Raw genomic sequence first — 23,848 nt, forward strand, 5'->3', positions numbered from 1 at the left:
ACAGGGACAGTAACTGCTTCTAGATTTTTCGTCAATTCTCTTATTTTCTCTGTCAGCTCTAATGTGGTTTTCGCTAGTTCCCTAGAATTTTCACTCTCTACCCTATTTTCCTTTCCCCGTTCCCTAAGAGAATTCTTTCTCTTTACCTCCGGAGTTACATCCTCAGTTTTAATGATTCTCGGAGTCTCCCTCACTGGTGTATCTGCGGTTGGCGTCTCTGGTTCCTGCCTGTACGGAGGTGGGCTTTTGAAAAACATATCATCTAGGACATCATCGTCTGTCTCATTGGCCCAATACCTCCGGGTTTCTACATGATTTTTCTTTTCTAGACATTTCCTTCCCTCACTTTCCCCTGCAGTTCTCACTGGAAACAATCCTTCAGTCATACTTGCGTCTCGCCACCTTCTCATTCTGTCACAGTGTGTTTCGCGATCATTTGGCCGTCCGAACATGTACCGGTACCTACTGCCATTTCTCTGTTTTTCTCGCTCATGCATCTCATCCTCCCACTCTGTCAACGCCTCAAACTGCGTAGGCCTAGGCCGCGGATCTAAACTCATCATCCTCTCCTGTAAGTTCCTTAATATTGCCAAATTAAAGGAACCATCCTCTGGAAATGCTAAAACTCCATCTTCCTTCATATACTTTGCCCAATTGTCTAACCAGATGCAAGTATGGTATCCATATTTCGCAACCATGAAGGATGCGGGGGTCTTCGCTGGAGGGAGTAACTGTCCTTCCCTAGTCACAATCTCTTTGTCTTTCATGAACCAATTTCTTAGTTTACTGAACACAGACTTTTTCTTTTTCTCGGGTGAATGATAATACATCTTCCTGTCTTCCGTGAACCCTTTAGTCTTTTCTGCAACTGTACGATCTCTGGTCCAATAGTAACACGACTCTTACTCACGCACCAATCCTTGCGCGTCTACGTCACTGTCACAATCTCCAATCCTTGCGCGACTCACACTAACACACCAATCCTGGAGCGTCTACGTCGCTGTCACAACCTCCAATCCCTACGCGACTCACACATAACGCACCAATCCTGGAGCGTCTACGTCACTGACTAGCTGACGTCAACAGTCGCTGCAGCAGCTCCTGCTCCTGACTCCTGTCTCCAGTCTACCCCTCCTTTACAAAACTACTCGGTAGACTTTGTTTCAATTCTACAATACTTGTTAGTTACAACGTACAAACATCTCCATTGTCTGCTTCGCTAACCACAGAATAGCAAAAGACCTTTCCCAGGAGAATCCTGTTTTCCCGAGAGCAGCGCTTACCTCTGCCCTACTACAGAATTATTACGTCCGTTGGCAAAGTAGCGCATACCTCTACTTCACCCTTCTATCAAGCATCAATTAACTGTTGTCTCCGGAATTAAGACACATAGTTGGAAACGCAATGCTCCTGAGAAATAAAACCAGAGTTCCGCAATTAACCCGAATGCTATTACATTCACGCACTTTCACACGAGGAAAAATATAGTTCATTCACACAGAATCCTGCCTTTTCCGAGAACAGCGAACAGTCTGTCCTACTACAGAATTATAACATACGTTAACAAAGCAGCGCTTACCTCTACTTTGTCCTTCTAACAAGCTCAGAGAACACCTGTTACCTTTTCAGTGATAAGCGTTATTGGTATGCCAATTGGTTTCCTGGTACCTAAGACCAAAATTTCACAGGTAACCCTTCGCTATCATTCATGTTTTTCTCACACAGAAAATATCACTAATGGCAACACTCGGCAATGCTACCGAATCGAACCCAGACAATGCGCCGTGCAACTTCAATTGTCACACGTTTCTCCCGTGTACCTACAGGCAACCACAATTCCGTCTTTCCCGAGAGCAGCACTTACCTCTGCTCTACTACGGAACTGTCATCAATTCCCGACTTCCTACTTCCCAGAAGCCGTACAGACAACATAAAACTCAATACGACTTCAACATATAGTGTTAGTACATTTATCAATACCAATCAATAATCGATAAGCTATATACATGCCACAATCATCAAACCAAAACAATAAAAACCATCTCTAGCTACCAGAAATACTGGTGCAGTTCAGAACACAAAATCTCTCCCTGCTTCCACGGACGGAATGATTTCTCAGTCACACGCACATACACACATCACACGCTGGTGGGGCCCATAACACCAACATTCATTCTCTCAAACTATCCGTGCCTACAGAGGGATCTCAAAATCCCGAACTACAGTTCTTAACTTGGATAGAGGAAACCACATCTACTGAATTACCCTAACAATTCCTCCATCCGGAGGTCGATTAAATCATTTACAGCCTCATGCATCAACCCAAAATCCAGTCGGTAAAATACCGATTCGGTAATAGCTCCCGGTATTAAGTAAAAAATACCCAATCCCAATGCATCAACCCAAAAGCAGAAATCGCTATTTAAGGAATCCTTAAATAGCGATTCTTTAAATAGGGATTCCTTAAATACCGATTCCTTAAATAGCGATTGCATTTAAGGAATCCCAAAGTGAGATTCCTTAAATGCAATGCATCAAAGTTAAAAAATTAGCGATTTCGCTAATAGGGGGAGCAAATTACCATGAAGATGAACTGCATGGTAATTTGCAAAAACTTTGAAAAATGCACTTTTGTGCATTTTTCAAAGTTTCATGTTGCGCACACACATGCCCTTAGAGCATGTGTGTGTGCAACATATGTGCACATATCATTTTCAGGGGTGCAACAGGGTGTCCTTTTGACACCCTGGCACCCTTGAAAGTGCTCCCGCTATTAGCGATTCGGTAATACCGAATCGCTAATACAGACTGGCTTTACATTCATTCCTATGGGCCTCCAAGCCCATAGGAATGAATGGGTAGGTATTCCTTATTACCGATTCGGTATTACCGATTCGGTAATAAGGAATATTAAGGAATCGCTATTTGAATAGCGATTCCTACATGCATAGCCTTTTGCTATTCCTTATTAGCGATTCCTTATTTTTCGCTAATAAGGAATCGCAAATGGCATTGTTGATGCATAGGCCCCATTGTTGATATGGAAATTTGATGAAACGCTTAACTCTTAATTTACTCAATAAACATTTTAAAGAAATAATCACCCGACACAGTTCTTAAAATAATGATTTTCTTTATCTAATTAAAATGCAGGTTAAATCCTAATAATGCAATATTATCTTTTGTCATATTTACCTATTCTGGCTAATTGTCGTTCTCTAAGTCAGAACTGGTCCTCAGAAAAGTTCATCAGAGTCCTAAAGTCCCGTCCTCTTCCGTCAGCATAAGGATCTCTAGTGAAGAGCAGCATGGAGTGTCGCATAGAGTAGCATCGATCAGCTAGGGGTCTCCGCTCTAGGGTTTTTGTCCCTCTCTAGACTACTAATATTTATACTAAAATTTACATATAACAGTAACATTTTCTTTATTCCCAGGCCATGGATTGGCTGAATTCAAGCTTGCCTCAATACATTAAGAAACATTCTCCAAAATTCACATGGGGACGAATATCAGCTTTTAGTATATGGGAAAGGCTGTTCTCAGGTCACGAAGTATCAGTCTATTGTAAATAGGTAGTTCATGTATCCACATTGGCAACAATTGCTTCACGTTCAGGGACACTGGCACCTCGCCCAGGGTAGTCTTCATGGGCCTGGTCTGTCGGGTCATGGAAAGGCCACAAACGAAGTCAGTGCAGGCGCCTTTCTCCATTATTCAATTATGAAGTCATGTACTTTAGTTAGGATTCAGTCGGCGGCCATCTTTTAGTAGGCCAGGATGGTCAACTTTAAGCAAAGAAACACAAAATCGTAATTAATACATGGAAATGATTAAAACAATGTTATCCCCTTGCTAATACCCTTATGTGTATGCATTTTATCTAGCCATATGCAACATTTAAAGCCATTAATGCAAATTTATTTAAGCGCAAATTACATTAACACTGCCAAACAACACTTATCGTTTAAATATGCGTACAAACTTAGTTCACTTATTATTTTAGCCATGCAGATGCTTCCCCACGTGTATTCTCTTGGTTAATAAGGTTGGTTAATTTTTTTTTTTTTTTTCACAACACTCTGTTAATCATTAAAATTAGTTATTAGTCCTTTTAATATAAACTGATATAAATGGATTGGGTATATAAAAATAAAACATTTTACCCGCTCCATCACCCCAATTCCGGAAGAACCTCAATACCTGGCTCTTCGACAGAACCACAGTGTCTAGACAGATCAGCAGCGCACCCCCTCCCTCAGGATCTTGAGACCCTTATAGTTGAGTAGCTGCACTTTACAAGCATTTGATTGATTGATTTATTGATTGATAGTGACCTCATCCTAAAAACAACACATAATGTACCTGTGTGCATTCAAGGCAAAACTATCTGGAGCCAAACTGGAAGCATCCTGCTGGTGCATTGCATCCTACAGAAAAAATACCATGATGAGACCCACCCTCCATTCCCACTCTATGCATACTCTTTTTCATACCATAGGAAGAGTAATGCCGTGCAGATGACCTAGGAGACTTGCTGCTGAGGTCCAAGTGACTAATTAGTTCTTGTGTGAAGTTGTGGGGGAGTCGCAATACAGGAACATGCAGTAATAAGCATTTATCGTGTCCCAGCCTCCTAGGGCCGCATTATGGAAAGTGCCCTGGGGCACAACGGGCATGTGCACCTGCTTTGCATGCCCCTAGGGCCTTTGGTATAACAGGAAGGTCCGCAGCCGCTGGTGCTGATAGAGCAAGGACTCGTAGAAAATGAGCAAGCCGGAAGAGATGATGTGACTCTTGAAAACAGTCCAAGGACGAAAACAATACATACCCTGGGAACCAACCAGAACCCGGAGAAATGGATGGGAACCTATAAACTTTATACTAATGTTTCCAATAAGATGTGTATACGGGTGGGAATAAAGAATTATGAATAAAAATTAAGGGGTGGGATCATTGAACAATGAAGTGAAACATAAATTTGGAGAATAAGCATGGTGTGATGATCATTCCCCCTTGCCTGCCCAATCAGAGTTAGAAATGACATGATATTGAAACATTAATGGGTGGTACATGAGCATAAACAGGTATAATTGAGGTAGCCTTAGTTAGTTAGTAGGTGTGAGAGATGCTGCATGCTGCAGAGAGCTCGGGATGCTGTCCGATTAACGAGCGAATACTGAGGAAGAGAGTGTCAGATCTATCCTGTCCTGAATCCTGTCCTGAAGCCTTTGTCACCTGATCTTTCCCGGGGGGGACCCTTCCCAACTCCTTGGCCAGGGGGTTGGGTCTTCACACCATCCTAGGTAAATATATTTTCGTGAATGTGCAAATGTACTTTCTCTATCTCTCTCCTCTCCTCTCTATGCAACTTCATTGCCAAGTAATGATAAGTTTGATTGTTTAAGTGACTAATTGAATCTTCCTTCCTTTGAGTAACGGAGACTGTACTGTACTTAACAAAATTAAATTTATGTCATTTCACCATCAACTAGTTCAACTAATGGTCCATTGACCATAGGAAAGAACTTTCTGATCAGTGAAAGATTAGTTAGGAATGACAGGAAACTAATCTTGCAATAAAAACAACAACACTTAGACTCCAGCAGTTGAACTTTTCAGTGTGTGTGTGAAATTTCTGAGTTTATGGGCCCAAGTGAGTATATGGTATTGGGGTATTTGTGGCTGGTTCACAGCTGGATCAGTGCTACCCTTTTTGCAATACACATAGGGCTGGTAAACAAATAGTGCCAGTGCTCTCACCAGAGGGTGTTCCCTCATTTGCATGGGTGCATGGCCCGATGCAAATGAGGGAACTCCTTTGCCTCTGTGCCCCCAGTGAATTATAGATGCGGGCACAGAGGCAAAGGAGCTGTCAGGAGGCGCACTAACGGTGTGCCACCTAAAAGGTGACGCACTTTCAGTGCGCCCTCTGATTTCATCCCTCAGAGGGAGGAAACAGGGTCCTATTGATCCCCCAGACATCTCCTTGCAGGCGGTTGCAGTCTGCAAGGGGATCTCTAATCCCCCATAAAAGCAGGTGAGTTGCAGCCTGCACAGTGAAACGTGGAGTGGCTACTTCAAAGCCGCTCCCAATTTCACTTGAATGTGCTGCCCTAGGGCAGCACGATCTTGCCACTGCTCTTGGGGCAGCACATTCAATATAATACAGTGCACTCTCCTTGTAGGCGCAGGGAGCATCTGTTGAAAGGTGCACCCGGTGCAAACAAAGAGAGCACGCTGTATTCTGTAATATGGCCCATGGTGTTTGTGGTTGACAGAAACTGGGCTTGAAGATCATAGGGATGGTTGAAAACCCACTACTCTGATTGAGTCCAAAAAAGATGAATATGCAGAATTGTTTGGTTAATCTAGAAGAAATAGGAAGCTGCAACTGTTAATAATACACCATAAGCAGTGTTCTGGGCTCAGACGTCCACCTGAATGCTCCAGGACATTCCAGATGGATTTGTATTGGGCATGTCTGTGGTGAGGCTGAGAGGGCTGTAGAAAAGATGTCTTCATCTGTCCAGTAGGATGTCCAGCTCTGGAATGTGTGATCCATGAAACATCATGCATCACCACATTCCATGACATAGTAAAGTTCCAACATCTCTAGATTACAACACATCCCCTTTCAACAAAAAAAATAATAATAACAAGGAGAATAATATGGAGAACAAAATAACAAATGCAGTGGATAAAATGGAACAAGATAGAAGAATCCTGCAAAGGAAATATATTAAACAAGAACAATTCACCAAAATAAAACATTGTCTTTTAACTCCCAAAAATTCTGCAAAGAAACATGGAATAAAGAAAACATAGTATCAATATAAAACATAGTCTTTTAACTTCACAGGCAGGTTTCTACATCTACCAGAAGAGGTGCCTATTTCTTTATTATGAACACCCTCATTTAAATGATCATTACCATATGACAAACTCCACAAGCACACTGTGTCAACTTTCACAACATTCTTTCTGATGGCAACAATGGTGAAGGGACCAATGAAACAGGTATTGCCTTTCAGAGTATGTCTAGGGTTTTTCACCAAAACTCTGTCACCAATGTTCCACTTCTTGCTTTTCACACGCATTCTGGAGTCATAATTAATTTTGTACTTACGTTGGTACTCAGGAATTCTAGAGCGTCTTGTTTCGTCAGAAATTACCACATCGGTACACTCAGGCAGCCAAGACGGGTTTAATTTTGAAACAGCCTTCCTTCCCCTCAAAGCCTCAAAAGGAGACTTCTGCGTGACCACATTAGGAGTAGTGTGGTGTGCCCACCAAGTATCTCTCAAGACACCACTGAAGGATAATCTTGAATCAAGAGCACATTGAGCACAATCCTTGACAACCTGTTTCATCCTTTCAGTCAAACCATTTGCTTGAGGTGTATATAAGGCTGTTTTCTGATGAGTTACGTTGTGGTCCTTAAGAAATTTGCACATTTCATGAGACACAAATTGTACCCCATTGTCCGTAATCAAAAACTTGGGCACACCCTCAGAAACACATACATCTCTAAGGAAATCAATGACGGTTTTGGCGTTCACAGTGGATACACACTTAGTAACTACCCATTTAGAAGTATAGTACACAAGCAAAATAACAAAATGTTCATAGGAGGGCAACAATTCAAAAGGGCCTACAATATCTAAGCCTAATTTCGACCACACAACATCAGGGACTTCGATAGGAGATAAAGGTGCATGATTGGGCATGTGAGACTTATCACTGGAAGCACATGACACACACTCCTTAACATATATAACCGGACACAAGAGCAACCCATATGTCCCTGTGAACTGGGTATTTTGCAGTAAGCAATAACAATGTCCACAAGGAACTTATTTAAGATAATACATTTTTCAGTAAGGAGTACAATTATATACTCATAAATGAGTCAATCACAAAGACGAAAAGAAAATTATTTAAAATAATTTAGCGACAGTAACTTGGACCCGTATTTACTTCAGCCGAAGTAAAATTAATTTATTAGGCAAATAACAATACATAGGCATTAAAGGTCAGATTCTTAACATTATAAGCACAATAAGGAAAAGTGCAAAAGTGAACCCAGTGCGGTGATTATAGCCTTCAAAGTGACAAATAAGTGAAAAAGAATTCAAGGAAGGTCTTAAAAACAATGAGAGGCATTTAACAATAGCATGAATTTTTGCTCGCTCTCTCTTGGTTTGTGTCGACGACGTTTCAACCCACAATGGATAAGGGGTCTCTTCAGGACAGTTATCTGGGAACTAATGACAAGGATAGTCTGATTTAGTCGATTTTCTATATTCAACCATTGATCAAAGCAGGGTGGGAATTTGGTCAGTTTAATCCAGCATGTACAATAGAACAGTCTTGTTCTTCTCCATGAATTGTTGGCAGCAGAGTGTTAATTAGTAAGCGATATCTCTGGACGGCGAATTAAGGGTCTCCATTCATCCGGTGTGCTTATAATGTTAAGAATCTGACCTTTAATGCCTATGTATTGTTATTTGCCTAATAAATTAATTTTACTTCGGCTGAAGTAAATACGGGTCCAAGTTACTGTCGCTAAATTATTTTAAATAATTTTCTTTTCGTCTTTGTGATTGACTCATTTATGAGTATATAATTGTACTCCTTACTGAAAAATGTATTATCTTAAATAAGTTCCTTGTGGACATTGTTATTGCTTACTACACACTCCTTAACAACATTCTCAGTCATGTGATCCATTCCGGGCCACCAGTACCTTTCTCTCACCCGAGCTTTGGTGACGCTTCTTCCCAAATGGCCTTCATGGGCTATGTTAATTATTCTGTCTCTGAACTCAACAGGAGGAACCACTCTATCTCCTCTCATGAGATTTCCACAAATAAAAGACAATTCATCTCTCACAGACCAGTACGCATTCATTTCTTGGTCCAGAGTTTTATAATCAGGCCAACCCTGGTTTGTCCACATCCTGAGAGAAGCAAGAACTTTATCCCTCTTCACACCATCCAACCACTCTTCACTGGACATTGTTGGTTCAGCAACCCAACACACTCTCTCCACTTCAGCATCATTCTGTTCGCTCCCAATTGGTAACCGAGAGAAACAATCGGCGGACTTGTTACTAGAACCAGGTATGTAGTGTACACGAAAATGATATTCCTGAAGACCTTCACTCCAGCGCCTGAGTCTGGGTGTGATATGTTCACTGTGGCGGCACGAAAAGATTTGGACTAAAGGGCGATGATCTGTCTTAACTAGAAAAGAAATGCCCCAAAGATAACATTTAAAATGATGTACAGCCCAAAACACACTCAGAGCTTCCATCTCAATACATGAATAATTGATTTCAGCATCTCTAAGGGCCCTAGAGGCAAACGCAACAGCCCTCTCTTCCCCGTCCACAACTTGGGAGAGTACCGCCCCCAGCCCCTTGAGACTGGCCTCAGTGGTTAACTTAGTTTTCCAGTTGACATCAAAATGCCCTAAAGTAGGCATCTTCCCAATTTCAGACTTAATCTTATCGAATGCTTTTTGGCAATCATCAGACCACAAGAAATGTGTACCCTTCTTAAGCAAAGCTCTGATGGGTTCTGTCACACAGGCAAATCCTTGCACAAATTTGGAATAGAACTCAGCAAGTCCCAAAAATTATCTCACTTGTTCCTTACCTTTGGGTGTGGGAGCTTTCACAATACTTTCTGCAAGTTCTAACTTGGGTTGAATCCCTTCTCCAGAGATCACGTCCCAAATATGTAACCGATCCCAAACCAATACGACACTTTTCCTTCTTTACAGTCAATCACTTTTTCTTCAACTTCTCCAAAACACAAGTTAGAGTTTTACAATGTTCTGCCTCACTTTTACCATAGACCAAAATGTCGTCCTGGAAGAACATGATATTAGGTACGCCCTCCAAGACCATCTTCATGACCCTCTGGAAACATGCCGCTGCCGATGCCAACCCGAAAGGCATTCTCAGGAAGCGGTAGGCCCCCAGAGGTGTCACAAATGATGTATGATGCCTCGAGTCTTTGTGTAACAGGATTTGGTGATATGCAGAAGATAAGTCCAACAAACTAAAAACTCGGGCTCCCTTAAGTGTGCTGAGGGACTCAGAAATATTGGGCAGGGGTTGGCGGTCTACCCAAATCCATTTGTTTAAACCCCTCAAGTCAACACACATTCTAACGCTGGCGCCACCATCTTTTGGGGCAAAACGATGGGGGCCAACCATTCTGAGGCTTCTATTTCTTCAATAACTCTGAGACTTAAGTCTCTTGAGTTCAGCCTCTAATGGTCCCATCATCATATTGGGCACTTTTCTCACTTTATGCACACATGGTACAGCTCTTTCTTTGAGAACAATTTGGTGCTCGAAACCTTTAAGACAGCCCAAAGTCTCCGTAAAGACTTCTGGAAATTTCTTGAAGTACTCACAACCTTGATCTTCACAGTCTACCAGCATGACTTGATCTCTGGGATCTGCTGCACTGGGATTGAGCATGATACCTAAATCACGTTGATGTCTCCATCCCAACAAATTGTCTCCTCTCTCAGCTACATAGACCTTACCGATTGTGTTCCTGTTTTTAAATTGAATACAAACCTCAACGTAACCAAGAACTTTAATTCTTGCACCACCATAACTGACAGGATTTATGTCAGGTGGTGACAATGTCATACTGTCCAAACCCACAACCTCATCCCATTGCTTGTTACCGATCATGGTGAATGGGGAACCAGAGTCAGCCAGTACCACAAAGTCATGACCATCTACTAAGATGTTGCACTCGGGCATCGTTATTTTTCCTGCATCAACCTCACCATCATCATCATTGATGTTCAGAATTATGGTACGCATAACTTCAGTACTTTTCTCTAGGTTGCGAGTTTTGGTGGCTGACTTACAAACTCGGGCATAATGCCCCTTGACACCACATTTGTTGCATACTGACTCCCTGGCATAACAATGAGGATAGTTTGAGAAAGTGTGAGAAAATTCCACACCTAAAACATTGAGGTTTAGGAAATTCCCCAGAGGCTTTGTCGCTGGTGTTACTATTAGTAGCAGTAGTAGTAGTAGTATTCAGACGACCTTCACGATCCTTTCTCACCAGTAAACCTTTGAGACGACCACGCATGCGTGTTTCCCTCTCTGAAATTTCATACTTGTCCACCGGAGAGACTTTGGCCACATTCTCAGAACCTTCCAAAATGACACCATCTGCCAGAGCATGAATATCACTTTGCCCCTCCTTCTTATCCTCATGATTTTTCCTCATCTCTTTAACCCAAGAAGAAGTATTTTCCATACCTTCTACTATGGCAACAGCTTCAACCAACGTTGTTTTTTTTTACAAGAGTTTTTCTTGAACTCGAGTGCTACTGGTGCACCTCACCAATTGATCCCTGACTAGGGAGTCCGAGAGTTCATCAAACTCACAAGTCCGTGCTAAGGTTTTAGGAGAAGCAACATAACTTCTTACCCGTTCAGCTGGACCGTGAACCCTGGTAAAAATGTGTGCCTCTCTAGGACAACATTAATGCGGGGACCGAAATATTTCTCCAACATAGTCATAGACATCTCATAAACATCAGCCGGTTCTCCATCACCATTACCGACTGGAATGAGATCCATACTATCGTAAATTTCTTCAGTCTACGCCTAAATTGTGGAGAAGAATAGCTTGCTTTCTAAATGCCGAGAACTTCTCTCCACCAATTGCTACGATGTAAGAGTCAAATAAATTTCTCCATCTCTTCAAAGGAAGAATTGGTTTACCTTTCTCAGATAAAAAGGCCGGGGGTTGAGACATACTCGTTGTGGCAGCCATGGCAGTGATGAAATTAATTGGCTAAATGGTCAAAGAGTTAATAGACAAAAATGCAATAAAATGAAGAAAAAAAAAGGAAATCACAGTAAACATTCAAAAATTTACTGCAATGGTTCTTTTAAGAAAACGTTGGTAAAGGAGAAGAAAGTAGGACTCCAGGGAAAAAAACAATGTCACTGTAATGCTATAGACCAATACCAGTCATTGTCAACTCTCACCGTGTGTTGAAAATTGTTTGTCCTGACGAGATGGGCAGTCAGCTGCACCACGCGTATAAGACAGCGCAATTGCACGCTTGCGATCGGCGTGCTTTGTCAGTTGCCTCCTGTGTAAACACACAGCTTAGTTGCACACTTGCGATCGGTGTGCATTCCAGCAATCAATATAACAGATCCAAGATGGCCACCAGTCGCGTAGTCTCAGTGTAATTGCTGGAGTGCGGGGTGCGTTCCAATGACGTGTCTGCTCCAGCAAGGAGATTCCAGAAGGCCGCACACCGCATAGTCAGCGTGAAGCGCGGCGTGCGTTCCAGTGACGTTAAGCCAGCAAAGAAGTCACAGCGCGAGTAGGCAGATTTCAAGTTTTGAAGGAGGCTCGCAATGTAATGGTCAAACAGGTGACCCTCCAAAAACTCAACCTCGCGCTAACCGAAGTCAATAAAGTTATGAATAAAGTAAAACTCACGGTTCCCAGGCGATATTAATAGATATTACGGCCTCATTTTCCAAAATAGAAAGCAGTAACGCAGACTCAAACAGGGGAGTTGGTGCTGAAGGTGCCTGTCCCCAATCAGGCAAAAGTTGCTCGTCACCAGTGTAGAAAAGATGCCTTCATGACGCTGGTATTGTGGTTAATATATTTAATCAGGTGAATTCAGCATAACAGCACAGCACTAACTGTCCAGTAGGATGTCCAGCTCTGGAATGTGTGATCCATGAAACATCATGCATTACCACATTCCATGACATAGTGAAGTTCCAACATTTCTAGATTACAACAAGGGCATATGTGCTGCACAATTAGGATGAACAGTTTTTCTTCCATTTTGTATGTTCGTCACTATTTCATAATGTTTATTTGTTCCCTTTTCCTTGAATTTAAGTTAATAAATGCAGACGTGAAATAGGGAAGTTATGATAACTGCTTTTCTGCATGTTGATTCTGAGAAACGCAAGGAGATCTGCTCATGAGATAGGAACATTCGTAATAGGTGTCCTGACCACAAGTACAAAGGTTACTGAAAGTGTTTATCTTTTCTAGCTGGTGTGCATAGGCGTCAACTGTGAAAACCTTTTTTCTGTTAACTGCTTGCACCATGCATCACAATGCATACTGTTTTGTATAACCATCTGTATGCCGGTTGTATCCGGCAGAGTTGTGGTATGAAACTTCCTGATTCACATTCTCTCCAAGTGCACTTGAAATAAATCATCTTAACGGCTGACTGTTTTTTGTGGTCTGGTAATTGGCAAGTACCTAACTTGTGCGTTCCCAGATTGGAGGCTCTTGGCCGGGATCCACCAGGTCAATTCAGCCAGACGGAGTGCCGCAGTCGATTAGGCCGGTTGGAATCTTGACTGACTTTGGAGTACGTACCCACAGAGGGTATTGCGTTTCCTGTGGTCGCAGTCTGAGGAGATCGCCGGTGCCCTGAAACACGACGTTGACTTGGCTGGATTCTTAGAACCTGAGATACACAGTCGAGACCTGGTAAAATGTATGATGGCCAATGTAGATGATGAATGACTGTCATGACAAGTGCCTTTAGAATGAAATGAAATATGGATATATGTCTCAATGGCTAGAAAATGGATTAGCAGTATCATTGTTGTACCAGGATATTTTCTACTGCAGTGATATTTTAAAACAGTACCATGATGGGTAACTGTGGATCTAAAGGCATAGATGAGGTGCAACCTTCAATCAATAGGGATTTATAAAGTGCGGCTAATCACCCGATAGGGTATCCAGGCGCTTGCAGGCTCCAGAGGCTTATTCGAACAGCCAGGTCTTGAGGGCCATTTGGAATTCCGGAAGTGAGGTGATGGTCCGGAGGTGCATGGGGAAGCTGTTTCAGGTCTATGGTGCGATGTGGGAGAAGGAGCGTCCTCCACTCCTGCTTCGGTAGATGCAGAGAGTCATGTCCTTGGTTGTGTAGAGCCTTGTGTGCATGGGTCAGCAGCTTGAATTGGCATTTCTTCTGTACAGGGAGCCAGTGGACATTCCAGAGGTGGAGTGTGATGTAAATTCATTGGGGAAGTCAGAGGATGAGCCTGGTTGCGGCATTCTGTATGGTCTCAAGTATCTGTAGAAGGTGTACAGCGATTCCTACGTAGAGGGTATTGCTGGTGATGTCGGCTTGTGTCATGGTGCATCTCTTGTGTAGGGGTAGCCACTTGAAGATCTTACGTGGCATTCACAGAGTGAGGATGCAGGCAGAGGAGATGGCGTTGATCTGTGATTTCTTGGTGAGGTTGTTGTCAATGATGATTTTGAGGTTTCTGGTGTGGTTGGACGGAGTGGGTGCGGGTCTTAGGTCTGATGGCCACAAGGAGTTGTTCCATGTGTTGCTGCTGTTGCCAAAGTTCAGTACTTCCATCTTGTCTGTGTTCCGCTGCAGGGAGTTTTACTTCATCCAGTCGGCGATGTTTGTCATGCATCTGTGGAAGTTTGTTCTGGAGGTGGAGGGGTCGTCAGTGAGTGAGAAGATGAGTTGGCGATGTTTGTCATGCATCTGTGGAAGTTTGTTCTGGAGGTGGTGGGGTCGTCAGCGAGTGAGAGGATGAGTTGGGTGTCATCTGTGTAGGAAATCATGTCAAGACCGTGGGATCTGTCGATGTTAGCCAGCAGGGTCATATATGCATTGAAGGGGGCATGGCCAAGCCACCGACCAACATAGCCATGCAGCTTTGAAGCTCTGGAGAGCGATGCCCGAATAAATGGCCTTTTTTTGCCAATTACAGGAATGATGTGATGCCGACACTTTACAATCCTGTTGTGAGGGAACTTGGTCCGGGAATCTGCCACTTTTTGGACTCCGGCAAAAAATTCCATCAATGGTTAAATACATGTTCAATAGACATACAATTTACCATGGACCACAGTAGAGAAACCATCGATTTCCTTAACATCACGATAAAATCAGACTCAGAATCAGGCAAATTATGTACTAGTCTATTTAGGAAAAGTAGCGAACGGAACACTCTATTGCGGTACTCAAGTCACCACCCCCGTAACCTCAGGGATAACTTACCTTTTGCACAATTCCTGCGGGTTCGAAGGAACTGTTCCAAAAAGGAAGATTTCTTTAATGAATCAGCAGGACTATTGGCTAGACTAATTGATCGCGGCTACCCCATCAGACTTCTGAAAAAAGCACGGAAACGTGCCTGGCACAATCATAGGGAATTTCTTTTGACTCCCAAATTAAGGAAAAAGAACAAAGAGGAACGTCTGGTATGTGTGACTACGTTCAACACTAAGAGTAACAGCATCAAGAAGGCTATTAATCAACACTGGCACCTAGTGGCTGATGAACTAGGGAATATACCAACTCCACTACACGCTTTTAGAAAAGGCAAAAACATTAGGGATTTTTTGGTTAAATCCTTATTACCCACCCCTCGGACTTTTGGTCAGACCACCTTATGGGGTACCCCTGTCAGGGGACACCACAAATGTGGTTCATGTAAAGCGTGCCCTTTGACTAAGAACATCAATGAATTCACCCACAATAATCAGACCTACACACTTAAGGAACACAGTAATTGTAATACATCTGGAGTCATATATGTGATTGTTTGCCCATGTGACTTCTTGTATGTGGGCCAGACCATTCAGAAAGTGAAGTGCCGGATCCTGCAACACTGCAGTCGCATCCGTTGCAGGACACCGGGTGCCCCTTTGGTAGAACATTTTACGAGTTTCGAGCACAATGTGGATAGCTTGAGGTGGTGGGTTCTCGAGAAGGTAAAGCCCAACCCTAGAGGGGGTGATTTCACTGACATACTGAACAAGCGAGAATGTAGGTGGATTCATTCTTTAGACACTGTCACGAGAGGTCTGAACGAACTTGAGGAAATTAGCAAACAGGTTTCCATTATGGGCTGTAGGTAACGTTAGTCATTTTTAGTCACCCAACATATATGATGACTGTCCTCTAAATGTAGCCACTACCTAGATTTGAGTAGGTTCCAGGACAACACGACTATCCAGGTACGGGGATGGTGTAATTACCATATCTTACTATCCCTTTCCTAATACCACCAGTTTATCCAAATCCTTATAGATTTTCCATTGTGATATGAGTATTCTATATAGGTACATGGTATCATTACTGCAGCAGTATTACAGATGATTAAGGGGTGACCCACCCTATGATGCGTCATTATGTACTTGGTTGAGTACTGTTTTGTGTCATTAATATATGTAATTATTTTCTTTTAATGTCTTCCCGGGCCCCCATGTGTTTTGGTCTAAGCATGGCATGTAAAAGACACTGTCCATTAATGTATGTTAATTTTACGTTTGTGAATTGTGTAATTATGTCCTGTTGAATTTCATATTATCCTGTGTTCATGACTTTGATTGCATGAGGTTTGATTAATTGAATTATTTATAAACCCCTTTGAGTACAATGGACAACGATTCAGTTAATGATGCCACCGGAGGTCTGCTCTAAGCTGCAGTCTTTCAACTGTTTCACTCCTCCGCGCACCGTCATTAGCACGCAGACGGTTGCCCCGGTAATGTACGTCCTCGCGTCTGAGCGCATACTTTGCTGTCGACTCCACGAAGAAGCATTTTCTCGGCTGAGCGCATACATTGCTGCTGACTCAGAAAGACGAATTAGCTTTGTCCAAAGGTAAACTTCTACATATCGCGGAACTCGAACTTAGTATCCTTTTCGAGTTTCGTATCATATCCCTAAATTAATTTTATTTTCACTAACAGCCTTGATTGAATCCATCACCAACTTTATGCCACGACCCCAGGCAAACATGCCCCGGCAATGAACGTTTTCACGGCTGAGCTCATTTATTGCTGTTGACTCGGCGAGACGACTCCACTTTGTTCAAAGGTGAATCCTTGTGCATTCTTGGTACACGAACTTGTAATTCCGTCGAGTTTCGAACCAATTCTTATTTTAAAATCTTTCTTGACAGCTTGACGCCACTATGTCTCTCCTCGACCCCAGGTAACCATGGGTTCCCTTGCCTTTAGTATCAGTTCCCATTGTGGCATGGCTGATAGTTATCTAATCATGTTATGTCTTACATAATTTTCTGATATTAAGCTTCACAATAATTAGGACGTTTGACATACGTTTCCAACACTATTGGATCCTGAATTATATCAGGTAAATGATCCGTTAGGCCGTCTCTCCCCTTTTCTCCTTTTTAAAATTTTTTAAAGGAAATTCAGGACAACATCCTTACCACTTCACCCTTGTTTTTAATTTTCTAGGTGCATGATTTAATCTAGAATCCACTCAGGTTGCCCCTTTGGTCCTGATGAAGACCCGCACAGCCAAGGTTTAAAATCCCCTTAAGGCCATCAAGACGGGTCGAAACGTCGACGCCCTCCCTCAACCGCCTGGAACACTTACCCTCCCTTCATGCCAGATCATTAATTGGGTCTTTTTTTAATTACAGTTATGTTCTTTTGCAATTTATGGATGTGGCCAGGTTTTGTTTTTGGACGGTGAATCATAACCGATCCCTTTGTTAATCCAGAAAAATATATATTTTTTTATTACTTTGTTCTATCATTCTCTGTCTCACCTATTCACCCTTTAACACTTTCTCTTGATGCACGTTCCCTCTGGAGCAACCTCGTGCTGTTTAAAAATTGAATAATTCAAATTGCCTCAAAAGAAAATAAATGTATGGTGATTTATATTTTGGATGTTGCCCTTTCCTCCTTTTGAATTGTTATATTGAATATTGTGAGCCACTTTTAAGATTTCTTTATGCGAGCTCGCGACTAAGATAATCAATTAACTGAGTGAGAACTGTTTTGCTGTGATGTATTAATAATTGGTCCACGACCACTGTTTTTGATACTAAGATTACACCCAGGTCCTCTACCCTTGGGTTACCCCATTTTTGTAATGGCTACCTTTGTGCAGGCAAGTCCTGCGAGGGTTTACTTGTTATATGTTGTTTGTTAAAATTGTTTTGTACATATTGTTTAACGATTCAACCGAGCGTATTGGCAGGTTATCATCTAAGCTCTAATACGAGTATCTATACTATGTCTGATAAGGAGACACTATCATACAGCGAAGACTATATTGATAAATTATTACAACAACACGGAGGTAACATATTCCTGGGTGGTGCTACTACCAGTATAGATCTAACACTTAATGAGAAAGTGTCCAAATTGGAACGTCTAGAGAAGAAACTTATTAGGACACGGTTACATGGACACACTTTAGCTAAATATCTCCAATCCAATGTAATCCCTATGGGGCTACAAGTAAGGAATGAACCAGCAATTTTCCTTGATAATCCCAAATTCAAGGAGAATTTCAGCTTTGTGTCAAATAACTGCTCCAGGCACTGGATGGTGCTTGGAATCGAAACAGCAGTAGAAGAAGTACAACGCTTAACCAAAGAAATCGTTGACCTAAACAAAGAAATCATTGAGGATAGGGCACTAATTAATGCCAAAGAGGCATTAGAAAGATTAGAGAGAACTATCCAGGAATTTGATACTTACACACAGGCAACTAAGCTGGATAAAGTGGCCAGGGATATCAAATTCTATGATAAAAAGATCACTTATCCATACCTGCAGGAAGGCTACTATATAAGGGAACAACAGGGTACCTTTTCAAGCAGAGGTAGGAGTGGTTTCAGGAGGTATAGTACCTTCTCTGGTTCTTCCTTAGGCAGTAGCTCAGAGAGCGATACTGAACGGCCAGGCCCTAGTGGAGGGACTTCCGCGACAGGACCAAACCATCCAGTCCAACAGCCTCCTTTTTTATTAGAGGAACCATGGTGGGGCCAACGAGGACGTGGACGCCCCTGGGGGAGGCCCAGGGGGAACAGAGCTCAGACGTGGAATCAAGGGAGAGGTCAAACAAGGAAACAGGCACACTTTCAGCAGGAAACACATGGGGAGATCCAAACACGACGACAGCATTACAGATGGTAGTCCATAAACCTGATAACCCCATAGTCAACCTGTCGGATTATACACTCACACCCAACGAGCAGGGAATCCTTGAGAAAGGATTGTCCTTTGTCCCGACTAGCATGCCTAATAATTTTAATTTGAAAGTTGAACTGCATCACTTTTTTCGAAAGATCCGTCTGAAATACCATTTTCAAAAAACACCCTACAACCCCACTTTTTCGGCTAGTGGACTGAGACCACCGTCTAAGTTCAATCCTCCGGTACATTTCATGCCACATAAACTTCTGGCATATGAACAAGTTGTAATGAGAGATGTCGATAACATACTATCTAATCGACAGTATGTGAAATACAATATAAGTAAACAAGAGCGCGCAGCCCTAGAATCACTAAAAGGGAATTCCAATATTGTGATTAAACCCGCAGATAAGGGTGGCGCCATTGTTTTACAAAACACAGAAGACTACAAGACAGAGATTATATCACAGTTGACTGTGGAAGGAAACTATGCTAAATTGTGTAAAGATCCCACACAAGATATAAGCAAGACCATAAGTACCCTTACTAAAAGTGCTCTGGAAGATGGATATTTAAGTAAGTTGGAACACGAATATTTGAATAATAAACACCCTAGACTTCCCACTATCTATACCCTCCCTAAAATACATAAACAGATGCAAAATCCTCCAGGGAGGCCGATAGTCTCGGGATGTGGTTCGATTTTAGAACCATTATGTAAATATATCGATGTGTTTCTTAAGCCCATTGCTGAGAATACCCCCACTTATATAAGGGACACTATGCAAACTATACAACTGATGGATGAATATTCTTATGACCCAAATACTCATCTACTAGCGACTATGGACATAACTGCCCTTTATACCAACATCCCACAACAGGCAGCACTTAACTGCATTGAGTCAGTACTCAACACTAGACCTGCACCACATCTAGTTCCCACTGAATTTATTGTTGCACTACTCAAAATTGCAATGACTCAAAATTACTTCACCTTTTTGGGTCAATTGTTTGTACAAACTAAAGGCGTGGCGATGGGGGCAAGCTTTGCCCCAAACCTGGCTATCATTTATATGAGTGAATTTGAACATCTTTTTGTCCTCAGCGAACTGAACCCCTATAGTGATTGTATAGAAGTGTGGCGTCGATATATCGATGATGTTGTGATTGTCTGGCGAGGCGGAGAGGAGGATCTCAAAAAATTCCATCAATGGGTTAAATACATGTTCAACAGACATACAATTTACCATGGACCACAGTAGAGAAACCATCGATTTCCTTGACATCACGATAAAATCAGACTCAGAATCAGGCAAATTATATACTAGTCTATTTAGGAAAAGTAGCGAACGGAACACTCTATTGCGGTACTCAAGTCACCACCCCCGTAACCTCAGGGATAACTTACCTTTTGGACAATTCCTGCGGGTTCGAAGGAACTGTTCCAAAAAGGAAGATTTCTTTATGAATCAGCAGGACTGTTGGCTAGACTAATTGATCGCGGCTACCCCATCAGACTTCTGAAAAAAGCACCGAAACGTGCCTGGCACAATCATAGGGAATTTCTTTTGACTCCCAAATTAAGGGAAAAGAACAAAGAGGAACGTCTGGTATGTGTGACTACGTTCAACACTAAGAGTAACAGCATCAAGAAGGCTATTAATCAACACTGGCACCTAGTGGCTGATGAACTAGGGAATATACCAACTCCACTACGCGCTTTTAGAAAAGGCAAAAACATTAGGGATTTTTTGGTCAAATCCTTATTACCCACCCCTCGGACTTTTGGTCAGACCACCTTATGGGGTACCCCTGTCAGGGGACACAACAAATGTGGTTCATGTAAAGCGTGCCCTTTGACTAAGAACATCAATGAATTCACCCACAATAATCAGACCTACACACTTAAGGAACACAGTAATTGTAATACATCTGGAGTCATATATGTGATTGTTTGCCCATGTGACTTCTTGTATGTGGGCCAGACCATTCAGAAAGTGAAGTGCCGGATCCTGCAACACTGCAGTCGCATCCGTTGCAGGACACCGGGTGCCCCTTTGGTAGAACATTTTACGAGTTTCGAGCACAATGTGGATAGCTTGAGGTGGTGGGTTCTCGAGAAGGTAAAGCCCAACCCTAGAGGGGGTGATTTCACTGACATACTGAACAAGCGAGAATGTAGCTGGATTCATTCTTTAGACACTGTCACGAGAGGTCTGAACGAACTTGAGGAAATTAGCAAACAGGTTTCCATTATGAGCTGTAGGTAACGTTAGTCATTTTTAGTCACCCAACATATATGATGACTGTCCTCTAAATGTAGCCACTACCTAGATTTGAGTAGGTTCCAGGACAACACGACTATCCAGGTACGGGGATGGTGTAATTACCATATCTTACTATCCCTTTCCTAATACCACCAGTTTATCCAAATCCTTATAGATTTTCCATTGTGATATGAGTATTCTATATAGGTACATGGTATCATTACTGCAGCAGTATTACAGATGATTAAGGGGTGACCCACCCTATGATGCGTCATTATGTACTTGGTTGAGTACTGTTTTGTGTCATTAATATATGTAATTGTTTTCTTTTAATGTCTTCCCGCGCCCCCATGTGTTTTGGTCTAAGCATGGCATGTAAAAGACACTGTCCATAAATGTATGTTAATTTTACGTTTGTGAATTGTGTAATTATGTCCTGTTGAATTTCATATTATCCTGTGTTCATGACTTTGATTGCATGAGGTTTGATTAATTGAATTATTTATAAACCCCTTTGAGTACAATGGACAACGATTCAGTTAATGATGCCACCGGAGGTCTGCTCTAAGCTGCAGTCTTTCAACTGTTTCACTCCTCCGTGCACCGTCATTAGCACACAGACGGTTGCCCCGGTAATGTACGTCCTCGCGTCTGAGCGCATACTTTGCTGTCGACTCTACGAAGACGCATTTTCTCGGCTGAGCGCATACTTTGCTGCTGACTCAGAAAGACGAATTAGCTTTGTCCAAAGGTAAACTTCTACATATCGCGGAACTCGAACTTAGTATCCTTTTCGAGTTTCGTATCATATCCCTAAATTAATTTTATTTTCACTAACAGCCTTGATTGAATCCATCACCAAATTTATGCCACGACCCCAGGCAAACATGCCCCGGCAATGAACGTTTTCACGGCTGAGCTCATTTGTTCAAAGGTGAATCCTTGTGCATTCTTGGTACTCAAACTTGTAATTCCGTCGAGTTTCGTACCAATTCTTATTTTAATATCTTTCTTGACAGCTTGAATTGAATTCTTCACCATCAAGACGCCACTATGTCTCTCCTCGACCCCAGGTAACCATGGGTTCCCTTGCCTTTATTATCAGTTCCCATTGTGGCATGGCTGATAGTTATCTAATCATGTTATGTCTTACATAATTTTCAGATATTAAGCTTCACAATAATTAGGAGGTTTGGCATACGTTTCCAACACTATTGGATCCTGAATTATATCAGGTAAATGATCCATTAGGCCGTCCCTCCCCTTTTCTCCTTTTTAAACATTTTTAAAGGAAATTGAGGACAACATCCTTACCACTTCACCCTCGTTTTTAAATTTTCTAGGTGCATGATTTAATCTAGAATCCACTCAGGTTGCCCCTTTGGTCCTGATGAAGACCCGCACGGCCAAGGTTTAAAATCCCCTTAAGGCCATCAAGACGGGTCGAAACGTCGACGCCCTCCCTCAACCGCCTGGAACACTTAACCTCCCTTCGTGCCAGATCATTAATTGGGTCTTTTTTGAATTACCGTAATGTTCTTTTGCAATTTAAATATGTGGCCAGGTTTTGTTTTTGGACGGTGAATCATAACCGATCCCTTTGTTAATCCAGAAAAATATATTTTTTATTACTTTGTTCTATCATTCTCTGTCTCACCTATTCACCCTTTAACACTTTCTCTTGATGCACGTTCCCTCTGGAGCAACCTCGTGCTGTTTAAAAATTTAATAATTCAAATTGCCTCAAAAGAAAATAAATGTATGGTGATTTATATTTTGGATGTTGCCCTTTCCTCCTTTTGAATTGTTATATTGAATATTGTGAGCCACTTTGAAGATTTCTTTATGCAAGCTCGCGACTAAGATAATCAATTAACTGAGTGAGACCTGTTTTGCTCTGATGTATTAATAATTGGTCCAGGACCACTGTTTTTGATACTTTTTGGACTCCGGCGGTCCAGTAAATACCCCTGTGGGTGGGGGTCATGTCATAAAGAGTGACCCGGCAAACCGACTTGGGGTGCACCCGCTCCGAGACAGGGCTGGAGCGGGCCTGGGCGTGGTACCTGGTGATCTCCAGGACTGCGGCCCAAGAGCGACTGCTCCGATCGGCTGCAAGGTTAGTGCGTGGCCGCTTGGCTGGAATTAGGACCTGCGGCTGATCATTGTGGCCTTGACCAGGCTTCAGCAAGCGGATTGTGTGGGAGCCCCCCAAGCTAAATGATGTGGATGATTTGAGGGCGACCTGTCCCGGGCCGACTGTAGCCTCCTTCAATAAAATGCTGCAGAGGGCTCCCTCATGCTACTGCAACCCCAGATCCATCTGCTACCACAGTTACTAGCCCACAGACTGGCGGGGGTGCTTGGACAAATATATTCCCTCTGCTTTCTACACCGCACTGTTACTGAACATTGGATTGACCCCAGTGTAGCGATTCATGTCTGACTGCGGCCTTTATATTTGAGGTGATTTCACTGCACCTTGGCTCAGCGATCACCTATGGGCTCAGACGACGCCTTTGAACACGCTATGACTGACCCACCCCTAACGGCACAGTCACAGTCATGGCAGAACTCCGCGCCGGTTTC

The sequence above is a fragment of the Triturus cristatus genome, chromosome 4_1 (genome assembly GCF_964204655.1).
Source record: "Triturus cristatus chromosome 4_1, aTriCri1.1, whole genome shotgun sequence".
Taxonomy (NCBI): domain Eukaryota; kingdom Metazoa; phylum Chordata; class Amphibia; order Caudata; family Salamandridae; genus Triturus; species Triturus cristatus.